The following is a 14,086-nucleotide window of genomic DNA, read 5'->3' on the forward strand; positions in this document are numbered from 1 at the left end:
CACGCACTCCCGGCTCCGCTTGCATTTTAAGTTTTCCCCCATGGCTCCGTTCCTGCCGGCTCCCATTGGCAGCCACCATCCCCGCCGTGTTCCCGGCCCGGGTGTTGGCAGGCTGTGAGTACAGCCCTACCACACACAGCCTGCACGTTGCGCACAGGCAGCTGCCTTGTTCCTGGCCCTGGGTTTCATGCGAGACGTGCCGACACGCCGGGAACAGCCTGCCTCGGCTGCCCTGCATGGGATGGGGGAGCAGGGGTGGGTGGGTGGCTGACGTGGCAGGGAGCTTTTGGGGTGAAAGACCTGTTCCCGGGGGGAGGCTTGCGCGGCTGCTGCCGGTGTAATGGGGTGAAGGGGGATGGTGTGATAGTTTTTGTTACGCTTTGGGCATTTGAGCTGCACAGCTCTGAAGCAGCTCCTGAGGATCTCATTGCACCCTGCTAGGGGTGTTTTGGGGGTGTGTGTTATTAAAGGCCAACATTTAATGGCATTTATTAATGACGTTATTAAAGAGAGAGGTTTATTCCACAGCCTGGTGATAAAGATGGGTGCCTGAGGTATGGCAGTTCTCAGTTCAAACATTTGAAATAAATTGTTGTTATCCAATTTCTTATATGAGGAAGGAAAAAAAAAAATGCAGGACAGTACAAAATGCTCATTTTAGAGTTGATATCAGCTGCGTGGTGAGGATGCTCACTGGGCACTGGGGAGAGCTGGCTTAAACTGATCCACATCCCACCCAGGGCTGTAATTCTGCCCTGCTGTGGTTTGGGGTAATCCTTTCCTTGCAGCCTCCTCTCCAGCATGTTCAGGAGCAGTCTCAAGGGGGAACTGTGGGAAGGGAGAGCCATTTTCCCTTCCCCCTCTGCTAATAAAAATTTGGGTGCAGCTCTAGCTGGCAGCAATTTGAACTTCCCGCAAACCATGAAACTTGTGCATAAGCTGGAGAAAAATTGAAGGAAATTCTCAAGCTTTCCAAGAGTGAATCCCCTCTTCCTGTATGACTCTTGCTCATGTTGAAAGAGTGAAGTTTACTAGATATTGAATAAGCAAAGTGCTGCTTTAGTTCCAATCCGCAAATAGAAATAGATGCATTTGAAGTGTGTGTGTAAATATGGTAACTGCTCACTGTGCATCCAAGCGGTTTGGTGTCTTTATGCTAAGCACTGGCTTTGATAGTAATTATTTCTGAGAGCTCAACGGTGTCTCTTGCCTAATGTGATAGATTTTGGTGGCCATGTATAGCTGTTTCTGACACCTGCTCTATCTTAAAATGACGATCGCAGAAGAAGAAGCAGTTTTAGCAAAGGATTTGAGGGAAAGGAAACATATATGGAATTCACCACATTCTGCCCCAAAAGAAACCCTGATAATCCAGATATGTTTTGTTTGTGCAAGCATATGCCGAGCTGCTCAGTATATGCAGACCTGCTAAGCCTCAGCAAACGTGTTTCAGCAAGCAGCCGGTGTTTGACGTGGCTGGGGAGGGCTGTGCTGGGCGAGCTGTGGGGTGAGTGCCGGTCAAAGCATCCATTTCAGCCCTCACAAAGCCACTGGGTTGCAGAGTAATTAATCAGGGATTGAGTTTTGCCCCCCACAAAAGGAGTGTTTCAGACCAGGCGTAGTCATCAAGGTTGTCCTCAGCTCTGCAGATGGGATGTGCTCAGAGAGCCGTGCCTGTCCCCGGGGGAGTGTAACCATACCTGTGCAGTGGGGCATCACCCTCTTGCTCTGGCTAATTAGAGGGGCATTGTTGCTGGTGAAAGGTCTGTTGTTTCATCTCATTAACTATTCCTTTCAGGTCTCTGTCCCAGCACCAGGCTCCCTGGCAAATCAAGGGTGAAGCCTGGCTTTGCCTCTGAGAGTAAGACCTGGTGGGACCAGCGGCAGATTTGCCACCCCCAGGAGGGTGGTTTGCAGCACAGAGGGCAGGGATGAATGGTTGTCTTCTCCTAAAATAAGAAAGAAGGGTTTTAGTAATGGGGTTACCATCTGAAGCAAAATCTTGACCATTTTTTGGCCACTTTGTAGCAGAAATCTTCCAAGGTGAGCACAGCGTGTAGCTGAGCTGGAGGACAACATTTGTACTTTAAAACATGGAGACAAATGCCAAATGTATGCTGCCCTTCAAAGCTGGAACAGAGTGGCTCAGCCCCAAAATAAATAGTGTCAGTGTGAAAATGAGAGGGGTCCAGATGAGCTATTGGCTCTGCCAGGGCAAGGACATTTATGTCTTTATGCTGAAACAAGATTTGGACAGAGTCCATGCTCTGACCCATCCTCATGAGTCTTTTCCTCCTGCTGTTGGTGTGCACAACATCCTAAGCCACTACACAGAGAGAATCCCTTAGATATTTCTCTTTGTCTCAGGGACCAGAAGATATATTATTATAATTGTTACCATTATTAGAAATATTTCAGTATTGTTGATTTTGGTTATGCTCATTATTTTGAGTACAGGGTGAGCTATTATTTGGATTAACTGTCCTTCAATATGGCATAGTGTTTCATACAAGGAAGATGAAGATGCCAGTCATCATGAGAAATCTTTGTAAAACTGCTACGAAACTGAAGCTACTTATTGCTGTTGAGGCAAACTGATGTGAACGGCTCATTTGAGTTTAATGTATAAGAATATCCCAATCAGCCTGTCAAGGAGAAGATTAAGCATTTGAAGCAATGTGACACAATCCCTGCATATCGTGTCAGGAATTTGGGTGAGGAATTAGACTTAAATGCTCACTAGAAAATTCAGCATTAAGGTGGAGGTGCACAGATGAGATGCATGTTGTATGTGGTGCTTTTTTTTTTCCCTAGGTGCTGCAGTTAATTTTTTATGCTTTTTTGGTGTTGTAACCGTTTTGTGTTCACCACCACATGCAATGTGTTATACGGGAGAGATAGTGTGAGCCTCCTGCAGTGCACAACCCTCAGCCCTTGCAACAGAGTAAATATAAAGCTCAAACCCAAAACTGAAGTGAGGGAAGAATTGCCTCAGATTCTGGGAGGGTGTCACAAGCCTGCTCCTGCGGTGCTGTCCTTAGTGAGGGATGTGCTACAGGCTGTGGTCAAGTCCGTGTTTTCACCTTTAGCTCTAAATGACCTTTTTCTTTCCTCAATAGCCCTGAACAGTAGTTGTGTCATCCTTGCGTGTGTTTGCTTATCGTCAGTTGAAAGTCAAAGCTTTGGATTTCATCTTTGGTCTCTGGAAACATGAAACATATTTCAGGGAAAACAGCTGTGTTCCCTTCTGTGGAGTTTCACAATGGGTGAATTCTGCAAAATAAGGCTTGCATTGTTGTTGCAGTCACTGCTTTCTTTTGATATTTTCTTTTCATTTTTATTTCCATGATGAGATTAAATTCTAGACACTGCTCCTTCTCTTGGGAATAGTTTTGAGGCAGTTCTCTTCATAGACCTAAATTATTCACCAAGAAGGATTTTTTGCTGAGATGAGAATGAGTAGGTCAGATCTGGGACTGTTGTCATGGCTTGGAGCTCTTTGAAGCTCTTTGTCATGAATCATTAAAAAGGGCTGCAATAACATGGCAAAACGGAGAACCAGCCATTGTGTAGGTGATCTGAGAATCACCTTTAGATATGCACAAAAGGATTAATCCTGCCTGTGGCTTTTTATGTTGAGAAAATAGTAAGTTGCGTTTCATTTCCTACTGACTCATTTCCTTGCATGCTACAACTTACCATTGGTTTTCACATGCAAGTACAGTTTACACTCTATACAATTTTCTTAATAAGCATCTAAGCTGAGAATGCTCACAGGTATTTATTTTGTGCTTAATCACACAATGAGTTGGATGGCTTTTTTGCTCTCCACCCTGATGCTTGTTATAGTGTAGAGGGAATAACGTGAAGGGAAGAAAGGCAATTTGTTTGATCTGACTCAATCACATTTCTGATAGTGCTGGCCAAAGCCCTGAGAAGTCTCCATGGTGTTGAGTGGGATGACAGCTGCTTGGGACAGGGATGGGGACAGTCCTCATCACTGTATTCTCCATTTCCCAATTGTTTTTTAAATCTTGGTGTTGGGCTGACAGAGCTCGGGCAAGGATGCTGCATTACTCCCCAGACATGCAGTTAAAACATTATACCATCTCGATAACACAAGAGCAGTGGCATGGAAAACCTTTCTAATTGCCCCAGGATTGGACACAAATTGTGCCACCCTGATTTGTTCATCACATCTCTTTGTGTGGGGGTAGTTCTGGGTAATCTCTGGGTGCCAGATTTCTAGATGAAAGGCTTTTTGGATAGAATAGGGTGTTACTGTATGTAATAAACTACAAGCAGCCTCTCTCTCTGCACTATTAATGCCACTTCTCTGAAAAGAAGTGACTCCGCTGACAACCCATTCACATTCAAAAGCCTGGGGAATCTGAAAAGCAAACCACAAGGTGTCTTATTTTTGCAAGACAATCAGACCAAATGAGATCAGCACCTGAATAGTTTCTTATCCAGTCCCAGGTGAGCCCTTACCAAGATGGAGGGCTGTGGCAGCAAGAACCACAAACGTTCAGACATGAGAAATCCCATTCCTGACATGTCTCCTTTTCACAGCTTGGCAGAGCTGGGCATAATTTCAAACCCTTCCAGGGACAGCAGGAACATGCTTCAGCATCTACCATGGGGCCTCAGCACATCCACCCTCAACGCTGCTCCTCGTGGGATGAGAGTCCCTCGGGAGAGCTGGCAAGCACGAACCTGCTGCAAGCACCCACTTTGCAATGGTTTTATGGGCCTTAATTCAAGGAAACTCAGATTGTGGGGGAGAGGGCAGCGATGCTTGGAACTGTTTGTGATGTAAGGGGCTATTTAGCATGAGTTGCAGCAGCAGGAATAGCGCCCGTGTGCCCTGTTGGCACCCAGGACGGGAGGTGCAGTGACAGCCCTGAGCCATCCCATGTGGTGGCGGGGATGTGTTTGGGGCCATTTGAGGTCTTTTGCAAAGTCCTGGAGGCGTGGGGCTTTTCTGTTGTCTTTTAAGAGGGTTTTTGCATAAAAAAAAGAAAAATATGAAGACGTAAAATGTTTGATACGTGTGAAATTGCAGAAACAGAGCCATGCAACGGGGGCCGAGTCCACCTCAACTGCTGCCTGCCCTGCCTGCCCGCATTCCTCTCCTTGCTGGGGGCCTGCCCAGGTCTCCCCCATGCTCTGAATCTCTCTCCACTGGGTCCCCACCTGCACAAACCCCCTTTACAAAGCCACCCCATGCCATCTCCATGACAGGAGCACCCCATGGCCTGGTCCATGACCTGGCTGGTGGCTTCCAGGCAGGGACCTGCCCTGGGGACAGGGGGGAGTGACTAGGAAGGGGATGACTTCCCAGCTAGAAAGAGGCAATGACTACTGCCATGAGTTTTATGGTTATTCTGTCTCTGGTGGCTCCTGGCTTCTTTTTTTTGACTTGTGGCTTCATGTTTCCAAGAAAAAAAAAAAAAAACACCCAAAGCTCTATGAGTGTGTGAATACAGCACTCAATGGAGGGTCTTCTCTGCTGACTTTGGGAGGTTTGTTTTTGAGCTTGCTCCTGGGTAACTGTGAGCTGTTTACACTTGCCCAGTAACCACAGCAACAGAACTTCCCAGAACTGAGAATTAAAGCCATTAGATAAAAATGCCTATAATTTAGAGTGATTAAGCATGGAGGTAAATCATCACACAGCATCTCATGTGATGGCAAGCAGACGAAGTGGGCAGGAGTGCCCGTGGAGCAATCGGAGGTGGGTACATGCAGGCGCAGGGGTACTGGGACCAAGCACTGTGGTGGCACTGGGTCTGGCTTGGGCATAAAGCCATGGCATCTTCAGGTGCCTATGGGGCTCTGCAGGATTTCTCCCACTCCCTTTGTGCTTTATTTAATGTGCAAAAAGCCCTTGCAGGCTTAATGAAGCCCTGTCTTCTGCAGACAGGGTGGGTGCTCCCCACTTCAGTTTTCTGCTGAGCTGTGTGTTAGTAAGGATGGGAATTTTTCATGTGCTGATTTTTTCCTCCCCTTGGGACAGAAGACATATGTAATGTCTTTAAAAATAAATAAAATGAATGGCATAACAATGCAGACTTTGAATATTTGATGGAAGATTACAAGGCTGCAATCAATCATAAAATGAGTTTTTTCTTCTGAGTAATAAATATGTTAATTATTTTATCTATAGAGATAAAAGCTTAATTACCATAGCACTTAGGGGGAGCGGTTATAGTTGCTATTCCCAGTTTTCCCAAGAAAATCAATTCATTCTGCAAATAAAACAACTTACATTTGTGCAAGTAAAATGAAGTCTCTTCTCTCTGCATCTTCCACTTCCCCCTGTCACGAGGGCTCTGCATCATCCCCCTTCCCAATTTAACTGGGCTCTGCACCTCTCCCAGCAGCGGTATAATCAGTAAGGACGTGGTGGAGAGTGTCTCATTGCTCTGAGCCCTTCTCAGGCTGGATTTGACCACTTTTTGCAGGTTTTCCACCTGGTTGCATGCTTAAGTGTGACACCTCCACACCACCCATGTCTCCTTCATGTGTGGTCTTGGTGGGCTGCAAAAAAGCCGGGCCAAGCACTTCACAGGCCAGTTTGACAACAAATACTCTTTAAGTCCATCACTCCCTAAAAGCATGGTGGTTTGGCCAGGCTTGCAGATCATCCCAGGGTGATACCAGGAAGGGAAAGAGCAGCTGCCACTGTGCAGCATCTCCCTCCTCGCTGCACCCTGGTAATCTCCTCCTGCTTGGCCGGTGCTGAGAGTGCCTGCACCAGGAATAGCTAAAGCACAGAAAATTCACACTGTGCTTTACTGAACCATCATATCCCTAACCAGGTAGATATGATCTTTTTGGTTTTGTGTTTTTTTTTTTTTTTTTTTTTTTTTTTTGTTTTTTTTTGTTTTTTTTATTAATAATGAAATAAAAAAATATCACATAAGGATGGCACATTGGAGAACTGAGGTGGTGAAGAAACACTAGTTTTTGTTGTTGAAATTAAATGAGTAATCAGCTAGGGAACAAGGCAGGGCTGATAAAATCCATAAATGCCAGATACAATGATGTCATGGGGCTGTGCATTGGCAGCAGGACTGGGATAGGGACTGGCAAACTAGTGGCTCAGCCTCTGCTCTCTGCGAGCCGCCTTAGGTGTCTCCCCCAAATTCAGGGCTTTGCCGCTTTCACTCTTGGGGACAAAAATATGTCTGGCTTGTGATTCTTTCCAAAGGCCGTTGGCAGCCTCTCCTGGCAGTTGGCTGTTTCTGAAAAGGCAGGCAGTTGTTGCTAAAGCGATTTGGAAGCAGAAGTGGTGCTCTGGAGCCCTAACGCTGCAGGAGAGAGTTAGCGCCCGAGGTTGTCCCCGTTGTGGATGGGGCTGGCTTTAGGCTAGCATCTCATCTTTGGAAGGAGAAGCCAGGAGGCTCATGAGTGTGCAGGACCCCTCTGTCCTTCCCTTCATCCGCTGTGTTGGAGCATCGCTCCGTTGCCAGGAAAATTTTGGAGAAACTCAGCAGCCAGCACTTTGGGTTTGTGCTAAGGATTATGCAAATATCTGTCCCATTCCCGAGAGGTCCCCAGATCTCAGTGGCTTGAAAGAGAAGTTTAAGGGCAGCTGAATTTTAAGTGGATGTGGCTTTATGGATGCTCTCTGAGATTAGGGTATCTAAGAGTTAATGTGAATTTCAATCAAGAAGACATTAAGAAGGGCAGAGGGAAAACAGATTAGCTGTCCTCTTGCCTTGCTCTATAAGATGAGACAATGAGAGAATGTGATGAGATCAATGGAAAAATGAAAGGAAATGAGAAATCAAAGGAAATGATGCTTTACAGGTTATTTCATATGGTGAATTGGGAAATTTTCCCTTCAGGGGATCAAATATTCTCTTATATTTTTAACAGAGCTGGATAACTCATGACTGCAAAGATGAAACCCGTGATAGAGGCTGATCCCCTGCAGGGATTCAAAAGGAAATGATCCATTTCAGGTACAAGTGGTGGGACGCCACTGGATGTCCCCTCCCTTGGTGCTCTTCAGAAACCATGCAGAGCCGTGACATCTGCCAGAGCGCGGCTTCCCGCAGGGTTTGAGGTCCGGGTTATCAGAGCTGTGAATCCAGGCGCGTGATAACAGCTACATCAACTGATCGATATCAGCATCTCATAGAAGCTGAGCTGCACACACCTTCCTTCTCCAGGCCCATTAACAAAGCAGCATTGCAGATGTTCACAACCAAGACAGAGAAAAGGATCTCCATCCTTCCCTTTCAACATTTCTGTAACACTTCTGGCATCACAGTCCTCATGCCTTTAAACAGATCTGTTCTGAGACTTCAGATTTGCTCTAGGCTTTGGCATTTTGTGCCCTAACTGACTTGCTCTCAGAAAAAGAAACACTTTCCATGAGGCCTCATCCACAGCAGCAGCTCTAGTCCCCACATTTCCCTGGGGGTTAGATGTGGTTTTGTGTTTTCTTCTTCTAAAGCAGATTGCTGTGCCCACTCCATAGCTCTGGGGCATTGCTGTGCTGTGCATGTGTTGTACACTCCCACGGCTGCTTCATCAACCACCAAACCTCTGCCCAGATGGAAATCAATGTGTAAACTCTTGCACTGGAGACTGAAAAAATAATCTCCATGTTTTCAGGTAAATGAGTGGTTGCCCTGTCCTTTTGGTACTGTCAGGCAGTGGTTGGTGATGGGCTCCAACCAGCATTGGCCTCCTGTTAGTGAAGATTCGAGGTTTCTGTAGCTACATAATGCTGCCAAAGCCACCTTCTCTATGTGTGAGCACAAATACTCTGGTTTTGCTCCTGCTCTGATGTACAAGCCCCTGGTGTGAAGTCTCAACCAGTTGGCTGGTAGTGGGCAAGTCTGCCAGGGGCCAAAATGAATGATTTATCTTTGTGCTACTGTCACAGTTCCTTAGACTGAGTTCTCTCTAATTAATTCCTTCACCTTCATAAATTCTTCATTAGGATTTGTGTCTCTGGTGCTCTGCATGTGTTTACCGGTGATATCAGCTAGATTAGGCATGGTTTCACTTCCAGGCACCTTGGTGTGCTTTTCCTTCCCTTTAGCAATGACTTTGGCTGTGACATGCAGCATCTCATCCCCTTTCCACAGTGAACTTTCCACAGAATATGGCACTTTGATATCACAAGAACTGCATTTCAACAGTAAGAATACCTTGATTTCAACAACAGGCAGTTAAAGCTCCAAAACTGAAACTCCCCAAAAAAGCAGAGAGCAACATGAAAAAGTTCTTAAATAGCATTTCTCTCTGTGTCTGCAAGTGGTGGGTGCCAGCAGAAAGGAGGCCAGCTCCAAACAATCCCAGCCTTGCCCCATGCTTGGCTTCCAGCGTTTGAACGTGTTTTGTTTTGATACCTTATACTCGGGATATTCTGTTCTAATTGCATTTAGTGCCTGGCTCGGGAAAGGCTGTTCTGTTGCGAATGCAGCTGTGCCCCCGTTCCCTGTGCAGCCCACCCCTTCGCTCCGAAGCTGTCAGGTGGGATGTCTGCCTTGCGGGGTCTGTTTTTGCCAAGGAGACGTTGAAATTATTGGCCGGTTCTTCAAAGATCTGCAGCGGCTCTTGATGTTCCTCACCGGAGCAGGGCAGCGGAAGAAAGTCGCCTGGGAAACGCTCTCCGGAAGTGAAAATTGAATTCTTTGATGCTCTTGAATAGCAAAATACAGTTTCCAAGTATGAGAAGCAGCCCACACAGCCTTTAGACATGTTTGTACCCAAACAAACCCACGTTGTACCCAACGTGCTAATATCTTTAGCACGTAAATAACTTCAAATAAGCTATTGGGTAAGTCTGGGTGAAAAAAAAACAGGATAGGTTTGCCTTTCCCACAACACTGGCCTGATCCACAATCCTGCTAGTTGGTCAGGAGGCTTCTATGACCCAAGAAAGTAATAACTAATTTGACTTGTATGTGTAGGACAGGGTGGCCTTGTTTTTCCTGAAGAAGCTCTTAAAAGGGTCCACTTCAAGCCAAGTGAACATTTCCCCCCTTCCCTTCACCCTCATAATTATGTTCAAGGGTATTTGCAGTTATGCTGAGTTTTTCAGAAATTTCTCTTGTAAGCTCTGGACACAGCAGCAGCAGACAGCTGAGGATATAGCACATCAGTGTCACTTTTAAAGCCTCTTATATTAATTTCCATACACCTCTGGGCCTGCCTTTGTCCACTGAGTACAACTAACATCAGGGATTTCTATTCCAGCCTTTTACTTCATCCCTGGCCTTATGTGTAATTTAGTTTGGTGTTATACTTGGAGTCGCAGAGATGGAAATCTGGCTGATGAGACCAGTCAAGGAAAAAGGTGCTTTAATTGTTTTCTCAATTTCAGCAACCTGTTGTTTTAAGCTATAATTTGTGCTTCTGTCTGCACAAATACATCTGAAGTTAAAGCATGATAAGACAAGTTGATCTTTAACGTTCTTTATCTTCTGTTTTTTGCTGCTAGGAGACAATTTCCAGGGCGAGGCAGTTGGATTTTGCACGTAGTCTTTCGCTAGCAAATGCAGCCATGATGCACATTAGGTTCAAATTTACAGGTTTCCTTGTCATTGTGAGGAAAAAAAGAGAAGAAATTGGTAGAGGTTCTCAGCAGCCTTGAACTTAATGCCCTTTGCTTTGTTTTCTTTAGTCTCAAGGGGAAAAGAGCGAATGTTTTCTGCAGTGCATCAGTGCTTGCTGCAGTTCACACTTATACAGTATTTGTAATGTTAAAAATGAAAGCAAATTGGTGGACAGCCTTAATTTACGCATTTACTGAGAAAGGTCAGAGTGGGAAGAGAAGCAAAATGACAACCGTGGTGCAATTTACAACAATCCTAATGACTGAGGCAGAAATCAGGTCTGCTTCTGTGTGCACAGACCGTGGTGGGGAGCTCCTGCCTCCGCAATGCCCCGGGGGGCCCAACGCCTCGCTGCTGTGCAGGTGTTTTAATGCATTTGTGCCTCAAGAGGGTCCTCCAGGTGCTCTCTAGGTCCCAGTTCTTGCTTTGTAGTGTTCTGCTTTCCTTCTCATGAACATTTCAATATCCAAAACACAGCACCTAAACTTTCCACTACACTGTCTTGTGATGGGCAGGGAGATTACTCCATACCACTCCTTACCAGGACTAAACAAAAAGATGCATTAAAACCAAAAACCAGTTTCTTGTTTAGATATAAATATTCATCTCTCTAATGTCACCATGAGTTGTCCTGCTTGCTCGAAAGCTGATGGAAGCAAACTAAGCAAAAAAAATAAAAGCAAAAAATAGCAATTTCCCCACTCAGATTTTCATGGTGGAGTTTGCTGGATGTAGGATTGATGGGATTGACAGAATATTACACATCATTTGGGGAATGCCCGGAAGAGTATAAACCACATATCAGATCTTCAGGGCATACAAATCAGTGTAACTCCATCAGTTGAAGCTTCGCTACAGAATATTCTAGTTCTTTTCAGTACATAGTTTTAACAAACTCAGTGGCCAAATATTGCGTCTTTCCCTAATTTGTTCAAGATGCATGCTATAAATCATCCCTGACTCTGACCCATGAAGGAAAACATACTTGACAAATCCCTTTCTGTATTAATTTTTGTCAAAATATTATTTATGACAATGGGTAGGTTGCTGATAGCTCTGGCTATTGTTGCCCAGGACCCTGTGGATTTGATATACGTTCAGCCTGAGTCCATGCGGATGCCTTTTCTCGGCTGTTTGTTTCTCATGTTAAAACTTGTGACTTATAGTGAAGAATTTGATTTATTAAAAATGCTTTATAATATAGTAAGACAGATGACAGCAATGTTAAATACTTCCATAAATTTTGCCTCTCTTGAGCAGATTAAATGTGCAATTATGTGAGGCATGATGAAGGCATCGTGCACTAAGGCAGCATTTTAGTAACCTGATAACATGAGCAGTTTCAGCCACGTTCTTATGGAAGTGAAGTTATGTGATTGCACTGTCTCTCTTCTCCCACAATAAATATTTAAACTTGATAGCTATTTCCACCTGAGTTTAACAGAGGGCTTATGTCACACAGACAATTTCTGAAGGGTTGCAAGTGACAGTGCTGGGCACCTGTATCTGGCTGATTTTTTCTGTGGCATGTGGGAAAAGGGGAAGGTCTGAAATCACTGTTTCGCACCACTGTGCTGTGCATACGGGTATTCACCTCTGCGGTAGTTAGAAGTACAGCCTGCAGCCCTGCCTGGAGCCTTCCTTCAAAGGGATGGGGGCTGCAAGGACTAAAAAAAGCCCTAAGGACTTTTTCTGCATTCATTTTTACTTTCCTGCCCCTACAGAAAAATTTTATCTTTCTATTCCCAGGGTGGCATCCACGGTGTCTTTCTTTGCTTGTCTCCATCCTGTCACTGCCAGATTCCTAAAACTCCTGGGGCTGTTTCCAGCCCACATGATGCTCAAGAGCCAGGGCCTGGGGCTGGCAGCCCAGAGCCCCGGGACAAACCCAGCTTGGGGCACAGCCCAGGGCCAGAGCCTCCCACCCCCAGTCAGCAGCTCAGTGGGGAAATCACGTGCTGTCCTCTTGTCTTGCTCTCCCTGTCTGTAAATTAACAGTGCCAATTAACTTCCAGAAATAGATGGAGGCTTAATGACTTCAAACAAAGATTGTAAACTATTTTTTATGTATATATATATGTAAATAAATATGCAGTATAATTACTCAGTATTAACATGAAGATTCCTTGTACTAGAGCAAGCAAACATTTGTTTCCCAAGATGTAAACTCACAATACTCTGATATTAAACATATATACATATATATCTGCAGGCATCACAGCTTCTTTCCAACTCACGTGTCTGTGTTTCTTTCCCAGTGAGAAACAAAGTGCACAGGGACAGGAAAGTAAAAGTGACATGTCCCCATACAGGGCTGGGAAGTGCTCCTGGATGCTGTGCTATGGGCTGGTGGGGACAAAATCACCTGGCTGGTTCTTTTAAAAATGCTATTGTGGATTTTTTTGAAGGCTCTGAAATAATTTAAATGGCAAAATTTACATACGCAATCCAATAGCCCCAATAAACATCCTTTCCCTCTCTTGGTGTGCAGGAGTTACCTGCACTATAGGTCTGCCCCTGTGAAACGCAGCGGCTGCAGCTTTAGGGGAAAACCTAACGAGGGTCACGGGGATATGCCAGTCCCAGGGCCTGGTGGGTGCTGACAGCCATAATTTATCTCTCTCTATTGCAGGTTGAGTGAACCTGGCCTCACACTTCTATTTTCATGTCCCTAACACAACTCCATCCAGCTTTTGGATTTTGTCCCGCTGCCAAGCGCTGCGTAAACCACTGCGGTGCCTTGCTGCCATTAATCACCAGAGCCTTTTCCTGGGCTGCACTGTGCTTCCTTATAGACTATAACCTCCTTATCATTCACACATAATCTTGTTATGGCTTTGTACCTACTACCATGATCCACTTATCAGCCAATAAATCTGAGCAAGACCAAATAGTGGATAATAACATTAATTCCCTGGTTCCTGGTATGGATTTGCCAGGCACTGTCTTGGGTTGTGTCACTAAGGCAGTTTCTAAACAACATATTTTTCCAGTAATGTTTAAAGCAAACATACCTCACCTCAGTTCTCCCGCCTTGAACCTGTTTTTTTTTATTCCCCAGCCATTACTACTTGCTGTTTTCACCTTGAGATGTTTCCTGTACAACCACCCTCCTTTCATAAATTGTTCTGTGGGCAATAAAACACTCTGCCCTCCATGAGCAGAGTGGTCAGAGTAATCTGAATTCCAGATCTGCATTTCTGAGCCTTCCCACTTTCCTTTGCCTTGATATATCTATGCTGGATTTCGGGTGAAAGGTAGGATTTTGGGAAAAAGTTGAGTTTTACTCTATGGTTAAAAAATCCAGGTTAGGTGGTGCTCTTCATCACCCGGGGCAATATGCTCATGCTGAGGGATCAAAAAAACCCCCAAACCCCAAAAAATCAAAGCAGAAAATTTCAAGTATGACAGTTTTCTGTGGTTTGCAGGTGAGCTGGGAGCTAATATTTAAGTAGCAGATGAAGAACTTTGTTGCAGTAGTTTTGAAATATGGACCTATAAAT

The 14,086-nt window shown here is 45.1% G+C and overlaps 1 protein-coding gene across 3 annotated transcripts in view; it reads left to right on the forward strand.

Annotated features, from left to right (window-relative positions):
- Positions 1-14,086, forward strand: part of LOC116964942 — an 83,046-nt gene that overhangs the window by 17,552 nt on the left and 51,408 nt on the right. The window lies entirely within an intron of this gene.

The sequence above is a fragment of the Tyto alba genome, unplaced genomic scaffold (assembly GCF_018691265.1).
Source record: "Tyto alba isolate M040663 unplaced genomic scaffold, T.alba_DEE_v4.0 Super-Scaffold_17, whole genome shotgun sequence".
NCBI classification, from domain to species: domain Eukaryota; kingdom Metazoa; phylum Chordata; class Aves; order Strigiformes; family Tytonidae; genus Tyto; species Tyto alba.